Source organism: Trichechus manatus, unplaced genomic scaffold, assembly GCF_000243295.1.
Source record: "Trichechus manatus latirostris isolate Lorelei unplaced genomic scaffold, TriManLat1.0 scaffold00002, whole genome shotgun sequence".
Taxonomy (NCBI): Eukaryota; Metazoa; Chordata; class Mammalia; order Sirenia; family Trichechidae; genus Trichechus; species Trichechus manatus.
This window is the reverse complement of record NW_004443938.1, coordinates 13,442,964-13,454,024: the sequence shown is the minus strand read 5'-3', so window position 1 is coordinate 13,454,024 and position 11,061 is coordinate 13,442,964. Positions and strand designations below refer to the sequence as shown.

The 11,061-nt window shown below is 45.3% G+C and overlaps 1 pseudogene; it reads right to left on the bottom strand.

Moving 5' to 3' along the window:
• Positions 1-2,724: 2,724 nt before the first annotated feature.
• Positions 2,725-9,757, bottom strand: LOC101344259 (UPF0711 protein C18orf21 homolog; annotated as a pseudogene).
• Between the last annotated feature and the right edge of the window lie 1,304 nt (positions 9,758-11,061).

Here is an 11,061-nt window from a genome sequence, read left to right as displayed (position 1 = left end):
GTCTCACTCATATATGGAGGCAGAGATCAGAGTACAAGGCTCTTAAGGCAGCTGGAGTTTGTGGGGGCAAAGTACCAGAATAAATGAGCTCCAAACATCTGCTTAGGAGTTTCCTTACCTCTTTGACCATATACTGAGCTATGAATGCAAGGGAAAGACTCCACTAGGCTTGGTGGAGAACAGCTTCTGGGAACTATAAACTGAACAGAGATACCAGACGTTACACCGTGCTGAGAGACATAGGAATTCCAACCATCCAGACTGAAGAGACCTCACTGAACCCACTGGCCACTTAACACACAGACATACACACAAAAGCAACATTTTAAGGCTAGAGTTACTCTAGCTCTAGACTAAAGACTAATCTATACCTACATTGCAAAGCTTAAAAAGAAGCCTTGAAAGGCTCAAGCTGCTCTGCAGTAAATGAACTGTCTGGAAAAAAGCCAAAGTAAGATAATAAAATCCATACTCTCAATAATACAGCATACAATAAAAAATTACTAGGCAAGTAAAGAAACAAGAAAATGTGTCCCATAAACAAAAAAAAAAAATAAAAAAGAACGAAATTAGCCCTGAGGTAACTCAGATGTTGGAATTAGCAGACAAGTGCTTTAAAACCGTCTTTATAAACATGTTCAAGGACTTAACGGAGAATATGATATAATAATAAATCAAATGGAATGGGAAACTCTAACAGGGAACCAAATGGAAATTCAAGAACTGAAAAATAAAGTATGTAAAATGAACAATTCATTGGATGTGTTTAATGGCAGATTGGAGATGGTAGAAGGGTCAGTGACCTTGAAGACAGATCAATAGAATTTATCCAATCTGAAGAACATAGAGAAAAATGAATTTTTAAAAAGTAAATACACAGAGCTTCAATAACCTGCTGGACAATATCAAGCCATTTAACATTTGTGGTATCAGAGTCCCAGAATGACAGGAGAGAGAGGATTTGACAAAAATGTTTAAAAAATAATAGTCAAACATTTCCCAAATTTTGTGAAGAACACAAACTTACAGATTCAAGAAGGTCCGTGAAACTTAAGCAAGATAAATAAAAAAGAAAACCACACCTACGCACATCACAGTCAAACAGGAAAACAAAGAAAAAATCTTCACAGTATCCTCCCCCATCCCGTTTTTATGACATATCACCTCCTGGTAAACAATAGCACAAGTGACAGCTTGCTTCTTCTTGGAAACAATGGATACCAGCAGACAATGGACTAACGCCTTTAAACTACTAGGGGTGTGGGTGGAGGGAAGCCATACCATTGATATCTATGTTATTTCAGAAAATATTTAAGATAGCTGAACTGTAAGTTAGTATGTTGTTATCTGAAATAATTTTAAGCCTAGAAATAACTTTGCACTAGAACAAATTAAAATGTCTCTTAAGGTGAAATATTATTAGAAACGACAGAAAGTTATGAAATTGAAAATTTCTGTAAAGTATATATTTGTACTGTGTATCTTACGGAGTCATCTATAAGCAAGAATATAGTTATTTTTGCACTCAAAATAGGAATAATTTTCAGGTTTTACTAATATATAGTTATGAAGATGTTTGTGAGAGAACAAGGACACACATTTTTTTCTCAATTAGCAGTGAGGCTACTCACTCCCAGAAGAAGCCCCATGTGTGAGCACCTGCTCTTATAAAGGTCTCAATTTCCTTTTGAAAGAAAATGATATAGTGAAAACCACTAACTCAGTGGAGAGAAAATAGTAAGAATACCACATAATACCTGCATATGAATTTAATATTTATAAGTCACTTTCATACACACACACACACACACACACACACACACACACACATACACACGCATTTGTTGTTGTTGTTAGGTGCCGTCAAGTCAGTTCCGACTCATAGTGACCCTATGCACCACAGAACGAAACACTGCCCAGTCCTGCGCCATGCTCACAATTGTTATGCTTGAGCCCGTGTTGCAGCCACTGTATCAATCCATCTCGTTGACGGTCTTCCTCTTTTTCGCTGACCCTGTATTTTACGAAGCATGATGTCCTTCTCCAGGAACTGATCCCTCCTGACAACATGTCCGAAGTATGTAAGACGTCTCGCCATCCTTGCTTTTAAGGAGCATTCCGACTGTACTTCTTTCAAGACAGATTTGTTCGTTCTTTTGGCAGTCCATGGTATACTCAATATTCTTCGCCAACACCACAATTCAAAGGCGTCAGTTCTTCTTTGTTCTTCCTTATTCATTGTCCAGCTTTCACATGCATATGATGTAACTGAAAACACATGGTTTGGGTCAGGTGCACCCTAGCCTTCAAGGTGACATCTTTGCTTCTCAACACTTTAAAGAGGGCTTTTGCAGCAGATTTGCCCAATGCAATGCATCCTTTGATTTCTTGACTGCTGCTATATATATATATTTTAAACACTGGTGGTATAGTGGTTAAGAGTTTGGCTGCTAACCAAAAGGTCTGCAATTTGAATCCACCAGATGCTCCTTGGAAACCATATAAGGTTTTTTTTTTTTTGGTGTGTGTGTGTATGTGTGCATGATCTCACAACCAACCTTTGAGGTAGGCAGGTTTCAGTTGTTTATTCCAATGACACTATTTTCCCCCAGGAATGCCAAGAAGGTTGTCAAGCAAAGTTTGTTCTTGGATCAGGTTTCCATGTATTCAGAGAATAAATAAAAATAAAATAAGTTGTTTTTAGCATTAGACATTTCACAAAATCTATTCTTTACAGAGGAGACAAGCTTCTGAAATCTTGTATGGTTTTTTTTTGGATTCTTTCTGACTAAGCACCATTTTTATTTGAGAGAAGTGGTTTTTTTTTGTTAGTTTGTTTCGCTCACATTCTTGGAGGAGCAAATTAGTGTTGACTGTCCAGATATAAGCACTTGGAAAACCCACGCTGGGCTCTTGCCTTTGGAAGCAGATTTGCAAAACTCAATCTTTCTCTCTGGTGTCTTCTCACGTGGTTTAATCTTACCGAAACCAAACCCATTGCCGTTGAGTCGATTCTGACTCATAGCGACCCTATAGGACAGAGTAGAACTGCCCCATAGGGTTTCCAAGGAGTGGCTGGTGGATTTGAACTGCCGTCATTTTGGTTAGCAGCCAAGCTCTTGACCACTGTGCCACCAGGGCTCCTGTGTTTAATCTTAAAAAAACTGTTGCTGTTGAGTAGATTACAGAGTAGTACTGCCCTATAGGGTTCCCAAGTAGCAGCTGGTAGATTTAAACTGCTGACCTTTTGGTTAGCAGCAGATCTCTTAACCACTGTGCCACCAGGGCTCCAGGTTTAAGCTGAGGAGTGGTAAAATTGCTTCCCATTACTAACAGGAGGCTTCTATTTTTATCACTGTGTGTACCTGTTCAGTTGCATGTTTTACAAGTAATTAACAAAACAGTTTTGGAGTCTTTGTACCTCTTCATAATTTTTGCTTCTTTAAAATTGAGTGCATAATTTTTTTGCTTATTGATCAAGAAGTTTCTGGATTTGGGGTGTCTGTTTTGGCTTAGGCTTGAGGCACACTTGAGAATTATCCAGCACCAGCAGTTGGAAGCAGTGTGGACATAATGCTTCAAAAGTGCTCTTACCATTGTGTGAAGAACTGTAGGCCCCAGAGCAGCAGGTCTGACCTGGGCAGGGACCTTGTAGTTGGAGCACCGTAGCCTCAAGGCAGTGCTTCTGTCTCTATAAGGCCAAAGCCTGGTGAGTGCCATATCCCAAATTTTATTATAAAGAAACGTCAGACAAACCCAAATAGACTTTCTACAAAATAATAAACATGTAGTCTTCTTCAAAAGAGTCCCTGGGTGGTGCAAACAATTAATGTGCGTGGCTACTAACTGAAAAGCTGGAGGTTCAGGTTCCCAGAGGCACTTGCAAGAAAGCTCTGGCAATCTACTTCCAAAAAATCAGCCTTTGGAAATTCTATGCGGCACAGTTCTACTCTAGCACATGTGGGGTCGCCATGAGTTGGAGTTGATTCAATGGCCATTGGTTTTAGTCTTTAAAAATGTCACAGTCAAGAAACTAAAATAAAGGGACCGTTCCATACTAAAGGAGACAGAAAAAAAAGGAGCCCAGGTGGCACAATGGTTAAGCACTTGGCTGCTAACCAAAAGTTTGGCGATATGAACCCACCAGTGGCTCCATGGAAGAAAGGACCTAGTAATCTGCCCGCATGAAGATTACAGCCTAGGAAACTCTATGGGGCAGTTCTACTATGTCCTATAGGGTTGCTATGAGTCAAAATCAACTTGACGGTACATAACAACAACAACAAAAAGACGTAACAGCCAAGTGCAATGCATAATCCTGGGTTGGATCCTGAACTGGGAAAAAATTAACTACAGAGGACATTATCAGGACAGCTGATGAAATTAGAAGATGGACCGTGTGTGTGTATCCATGTTTGTTTGTAATTATTTGAGACTGGATATAATTATATGAGCCCAAGTTGTTAAAATTGGTTACCTGAGGAGGAGTGGGAGTGAGGTGGGTTAAGGGAAAAGATATTTCAATTAAAAAAAAAAAAAAAAAAGAGCATACAGGATGAAAACAGCATTCCATTTTTGTTAACAGACACCAAAAACCAAACCCATTGCCGTCGAGTTGATTCCAACTCATAGTGACCCTATAGGACAGAGTAGAACTGCCCCATAGGGTTTCCAAGGGGCAGCTGGTGGATTCGAACTGCTGACCTTTTGGTTAGCAGCCAAGCTCTTAACCACTGCACCACCAGGGCTCTGAAATCAAGATACTCCTCTATTCTGCTCTGTTGGCAGTTAATCAGACACAGCATACTCTTTCCATTGCGTAGTGGTGGGCCAGTGTAGAAAAAGTTGGAATCAAATCCTGTCTCCATCACTTACTAGCTGTGAAAAGGTGGGCAAATCCCTAGCTTCTCTGGCCTTCTGTTTCCTCCTCTGGGAAAGAAAGATAATAACTCCTGCCTCAGAGGGTTGTCCTGATGATTCAACACGCTAAACGTATAAAAAAACCAAGACATTGCCAAATATAAGAAGATACTTGGGAAGAGAGTCATTTTTATTATACTATTTTCTTTCATTACTTAGTTTCTTGTGTGTCTCCATCTTGTTTCCTGGACAAGGTTGTAGCTTCTCTGCCACCTTCAACTTCTTCCATTATCTCACTGTCTCGCACATTATTGTTTGGTTGTTGGTTGCCATCAAGACTATTCCCACTCATGGTGACTCCACGTGCTACAGAGCAGAACTCCTCCACAGGGTTTTCTTGGCTGTGATCTTACAGGAAGCAGATCACCAGACTTTCTTCCAAGGTACTGGTGGGTGGGTTCAAACTGCCAACCTTTAGGTTAGCAGCTGAGCTCAAACCATGTCCTCCACCCAGGGACCGTAACAGACACTAAATAATTGTTATTGATTTTCTAAAACTTCAATCAGAGAATTCACCCTTTCAATTCAATAACTATTTATAGACTATTTGTCACTTGTGAGTCATTCTTACGGAACCGCTAGTAGGTTACTAGACTTTTCTGGACCTCGGTTTCCTCAAACACAAAATAAACGTTTTGGTCTATAATACTAGGTGTATGGGAGTCCTTCCAGCATAAACTATTGCAATCTATGTATGTCTTGAGGGAAAGTACCATATGTAGCTCTTCTTTCTGACATGTCAATACAACACAATGGAGGCCACAGAATAAGTGACTTCCCAGGTGGTACAGAATCAGTTACAGACGCCTCCCCAGTCCTATCACCTCCCAGCCTTACCTTGGACTATTCTCCCTGTCCCTCATTCCACTCTAGCCAGGCTGTTTTTCTAGAATTTCCCAAGCTTGTTCTTCCGTGAGGCCTTTGTTGTTTCTTCTTATCTGCTCAAATGCCGCCTTCACAGAGGACGCTAACTCCACCTATGAGCTTGCTTTGTTTTATTCATTCTTGTATCATTCTCTGAAATTCTTATTATTTAGTTGTTCACTTGTTTATTGCTTGTTCCTCCAACTACCCACCTTTGATGGTTAATTTTATATTATATATGATGGTTAATTTTATATGCCCAGTTGTTGGGTCAAACATTGGTCTAGATATTGCTATGAAGGTATTTTATAGATGTGATTAACATTTACAATCAGTTGAAAGAAAATGATCCTCAATAATGTGGGTGCACTCATTCAATCACTTGAAGGCCTTAAGGGCAAAAACTGAGGTTTCCCTGAGAGAAGGAAATTTGCCTCAAGATTGTGACACAGAAATCCTGCTGGAGTCTCCAGGCTGTTGCCTGACCTATGGATTTTGGACTTGCCAGCTCCCACAATCATGTGAGCCAATTTTTTAAAATAAATTTCTATATCTACATCCCCTCTTAGTTCTGTTTCTCTGGAGAACCCTGATTAATATGCGCCCACTAGTCTCCAAATATAAACTGGAGAAAGACAACTGCAACCAATCATATCAGCTGATCTAGACATTTATTTGCTACAAAAAAAACTGTACATATGGCAGACTTTTAATAGAAGAAATACAGGTAGTCCCCGACTTACAACGGGGTTCCATTCTGACAACTCTATGGTAAGTTGGTTCTGATATACATCGAATACCTCTTTTTTGTTTTTAGTTTTCATTATTATTGACTTTTATTATCAATATCTTTATAAATCTGAACTTTGAACATCTGTGAATGAACATCTGAGGATAACATCAGCAAATTACGTGCTGCAACACTATATGTAGTACATGTTGCTAATGATAAGATTTACACAAAAAACACAAAACAAAACCCAGACGGTTGTAAATGTGGTTCATAGTAAGCCAGGGACTATCTGTAATTCATTTCTTCTCCTTTTTAAAATGGAAAATTTCAACCATAAACCTAAGTAGACAGAAGAATATACGGGACATAGTGTGGTAGACAGACTCTAGGGTGTTGCCCAACCCATGATCCTCCCCTTCTGGTGTTCACAGCCTTGTGTAATCCCCTCCCCTTGAGTGTGTTCGCAACTTGTGACTTGCTTCTACCAACAGGGCAAATTTGATGTCACTCCTGTGTGATTACATTATATGTGATTCTGTCTTCTAGCAGATTCACTCTAGGGACTCTGCTTGCTGGCTTAATGAAGTAGGTGACCAGTTAGGAAAGCCCATGGGATGAGGACCTGGAGGTGGCCTCTAGGAACTGCAGGCCCCTTCTAGCTGAGGACAGCCTCCATTCCACGGCCAGCAAGAAGTCAGGGCCGCCAGTCCTGCAGCTGCAAGGAAGTGAATTCTGCCAATGATTGGATACAGCGTGGAAGCCGATTCTTCCTCAGTTGAGCCTCCAGATGAGAACTTAGCCTGGTCAACAGCTTGATGGCAGGTGTGAGACCCTAAGCATAGGAACTAGTGTGACTGGACAGCTGACCCACAGAAACTGTGAGATGATAAATTTGTGTTGTTTTAAGCTGCTACATTTGTGGTAATTTGCAGTAATAGATAACCAATACAGATACATTGCTCAACTTCAACAAGTTTCAACAGTTTGTCTGTATTGTTTCATCTATACCCTTGTGTTTTTTGGGAATGGTTGGGCTGGAGTGTTTTAAGGCACATTCCAGATTTTATATCATTGCTCTTGCAAATATTTTTTAAAAACATAGCTGCAGTGCCATAAAATTTTGCCAGAAATGTTTGGTTTTAATTGGGAACAGCAGTAGGAGTTTTTTTTAAAGCCATTAAGTCAATGGATCTAGTATTGCACCTTGGATGACCAGAGGAAAGGGGCTTGCAATAAATAGAATAATACTCTGTTGATCCCATTGGCTAAAGAAGGGCAAGGAAAACATATGAGATCTTTCACTTGAAATGTTTGAGGCTTGCCAGTCGGTTTTTAAAAATAGTGCAGCCACAAAGTACTTAGGTAGGTAGATAGTTGCTATAGAGTTGACTTCAGCTCATGGTGACCTTACGTACAACAGATCAAAACGTCGCTCCATCTTGCATCATCTCACAATGGCCAGCATGTTTGAGTCCATCCTTTTGGCTACTGTGCCAATCCATCTCACCAAGGGTTTCCGCTGGCCTTCTGCTTCACCAAACGCAATGTCCTCCACTAGTGATTGATCCTTTCTGATAACTTGTCCAAAACAATGAGTTGGGAAATGTTCTGTTGTGATCCATTAAGTTTTCACTGGCTAATTTTCGGAAGTAGATTACCAGGCCTTTCTTCCTAGTCTTAGTCTGGAAATTTCACTGAAACCTGTCTACCGTGGGTTACCCTGTTGGTATTTGAAATACTGGTGGCATAGCTTCCGGCATTACAGCAGCCTGTAAGCCACTACAGTACCACAAACTGGCAGATGGGTGGTGGACAAAGTACTTAATTATCCTTATAATATGCTCTTCTGTCATGCAATATCTAAAATCATTTGGACCCAATTCTGATTATGCATTTAAGATCCTACCCATTCTCCTGTGACTCTAACCTGCTTTGGAATGAATGCTTGTAAATTCCATATTTATTAACCAAAAATAACAACAAAAAACAAAAAAAAGTAGCTGTTGATTCTGACTCATGGCAACCACATGTGTTACAGAGCGGAACTGCTCCATAGTGTTTTCTTGGCAAGGAGCCCTGATGGCCCAATGGTTAAGTGCTGGGCTGCTAATTGAAAGGTTGGCCCATAGAACCCACCCAGCAACTCTGCAGGAGAAAGACCTGGAGATCTGCTTCCGTAAGTATTATAGCCTAGAAAACCTTATGGGCAATTCTATCATGTCAGTGGGGTCATTATGAGTCGAAATCGACTCCAAGGCACCTAACAGCAACAACAATCTTTACTGAAGGGCCTCAGCTACTAATCTGAAAGTCGGCTACTAACCAGAAAGTAGGTGGTTGGAATCCACTCAGCAGCTCTGTGGAAGAAAAGCCTGGCGATCTGCTTCAGTAAGATTACAGCCAAGAAAACTTTGTGGAATGCAGTTCTACTTTGAACCACATGGGGTCGCCACGAGTCAGAATTTACAGAAGGCAACTTAAAAAAAAAAATCTTTATGGAAGCAGATCTCCAGGCCCTTCTTTGGAGGCAACGCTGGGTGGGTTCAAATCCCAAGCGGTAGGTTAGCAGTCCAGGGCAAACCTGGGGTTAAGAGTCGAGCACAGACCATTTGCACCACCCAGGGACCTATTCATTCACAGCTGCTTATAATTTCATGGCATAATCTAACCGGCCTCATTTCTTTTTCTCTCTCGATAAACCGATTTTATTTCCCTTTGACACAGCTCACCGAGGCAGTGCTTCGTACTCTGGGCTCTGGGCTCAATCCCATCTCTGCCACGGGGGAGTTTTGTGATCTCTGGCAAGTAGTTAAGCTTCCTCTAAATTGGATACAATAGTGGCTCGCAGGGTTGTAGAAATTAACAAAGAACATGTGTAACGTGTAACAAGCCCACCACATAGAAGGAACGGCCGCTCCCCACCATCCCCTTTGTTAGTTCCCATCTCCAACCACCGCGCGCGGAGAGCCCAGCTCCGTCCCTCTCCCGCCCTCGTCGCGGGGGATGCAGGGATTTGTAGTTTTGTGGTCTACAAATAGCGTTTCCTCTCGGAGCTGGACCGCTAGCGGAGAACTACACATCCCAGTGAGGCGTGAATGGAAAGCGGGACTCGGAAAACCAAGCGCCCCCGCCCCTGCTCCCAGACCTTCCGCTGCCCACCCGCTTCCGCGGGTCGGGGGCTCGGACCCGTGCGCGTCGTGGGGTGAGCGCACCGGCGCGCAGGAGCTTCAGCTCGGCCATCCGCCGCGGCTGTCAGGCAGGGAAGGACCGGGGCAGTAGAAAAGCAGAGTGTTCTCTTTGACTGCCGTGGAGGCTCCACGAGGAAAAGGAGAGCGAAATAAAGCGAGCCGATTGTCAGCGCTCGCGCGGGAGAAGTGGAGAAAGAAAGGCCGGGAGGGGCCCCCAAACAGGCTGCCGCCTCGAGCTCGTGCCCAGGAGGGAGGCAGGGCGGCGGCCCGAGGGACCTGGACCCTCGCACTCTTCCTACCTCTCCCCGCTGCTCCCGGGGCCTGGAGCCCAGCCAGGTCGCCAGAACTCGGCTCCAGCCCCCCTCCCCAAGCCAGGCCCGCCTCGTCCTCCGTTCCGTTCCCTGTCAGCCTCCGCCCGCGCCCTGCGTCCACAGAGCCCCGCAACTCAGCCCCCGTCCCCGAGCCAGGGCCGCCTCGCGCCGTCCTCCGTCCCGTTCCCGGGCAGCCCCTGCCCGTGCCCTGCGTCCACAGAGCCCCGCAACTCGGCCCCGTGCCCGGCTGGCAGGCAGGGAGGGTCGCCGCTCCACCCGTGTATTCCTCTCGTCCAGGGATTCAGCAGACGGGTGTGCGGGACGCCGTGTGGCTGCGCGACCCGGAGCGGCAGCTGCTGCTGGTGATAAACCGGCTGGAGAGTCTGGCAGGCGACAGCAGTCAGCCTAGCGCACGCCTCGGAGGTTGCGGAGGTGGTGGCCATGGCCCTGCAGGCGGTCGCCTGACCCAACCTCTCCCTGGGCGATGCCCTCCCGGGGCCGCGCGGAGGGGGAGCGCGTGGGAACTGCGGTGGGCCCGGGCCGGGGCGCCGGGCACCAGGGGGTCGCGGGCGAGAGGAGGAGAAAGAGGAGGAGCCGGCGGGCGGGCGGAGCGGCATTGCAGGAGCCGCGCGCGCGCCGGACTGAGCCTTTGCAAACAAGTGTCTGTCGCCGGCTGCCCGCGGCCCTGAGACGCGCGCCTGCCCAACCCCCGGCTCCCCGCTCGCACTGACCGGCTCCTGTGGGCAGGAGGAAGCCAGGAGACCCTCCTTGCCGCGCCCCCGGCCCCCAGCTCGGCGCGGTCTCGGCTCGGGGCTGGAGCGCCGCCGCGGGGTCGCTTCTCGAGCCGCGGCCGGGCGCTCGCCGCGGTGGCTCCTGACAGAGCCCACGGGTTCTCCTGTCCCCACCCCTGGGAGGGGTTGCCGGGCCGCCAGCGGCCTCCCAGTCTCCATCGCTCTCTCCCGGGGAGGCTCCGGCGGCGCGAGGACGGCCCCTGAGCAACCTGGCCGAGGCGCAGCGGTGGCGCCCGCGGAAGCCGGCACCCGGG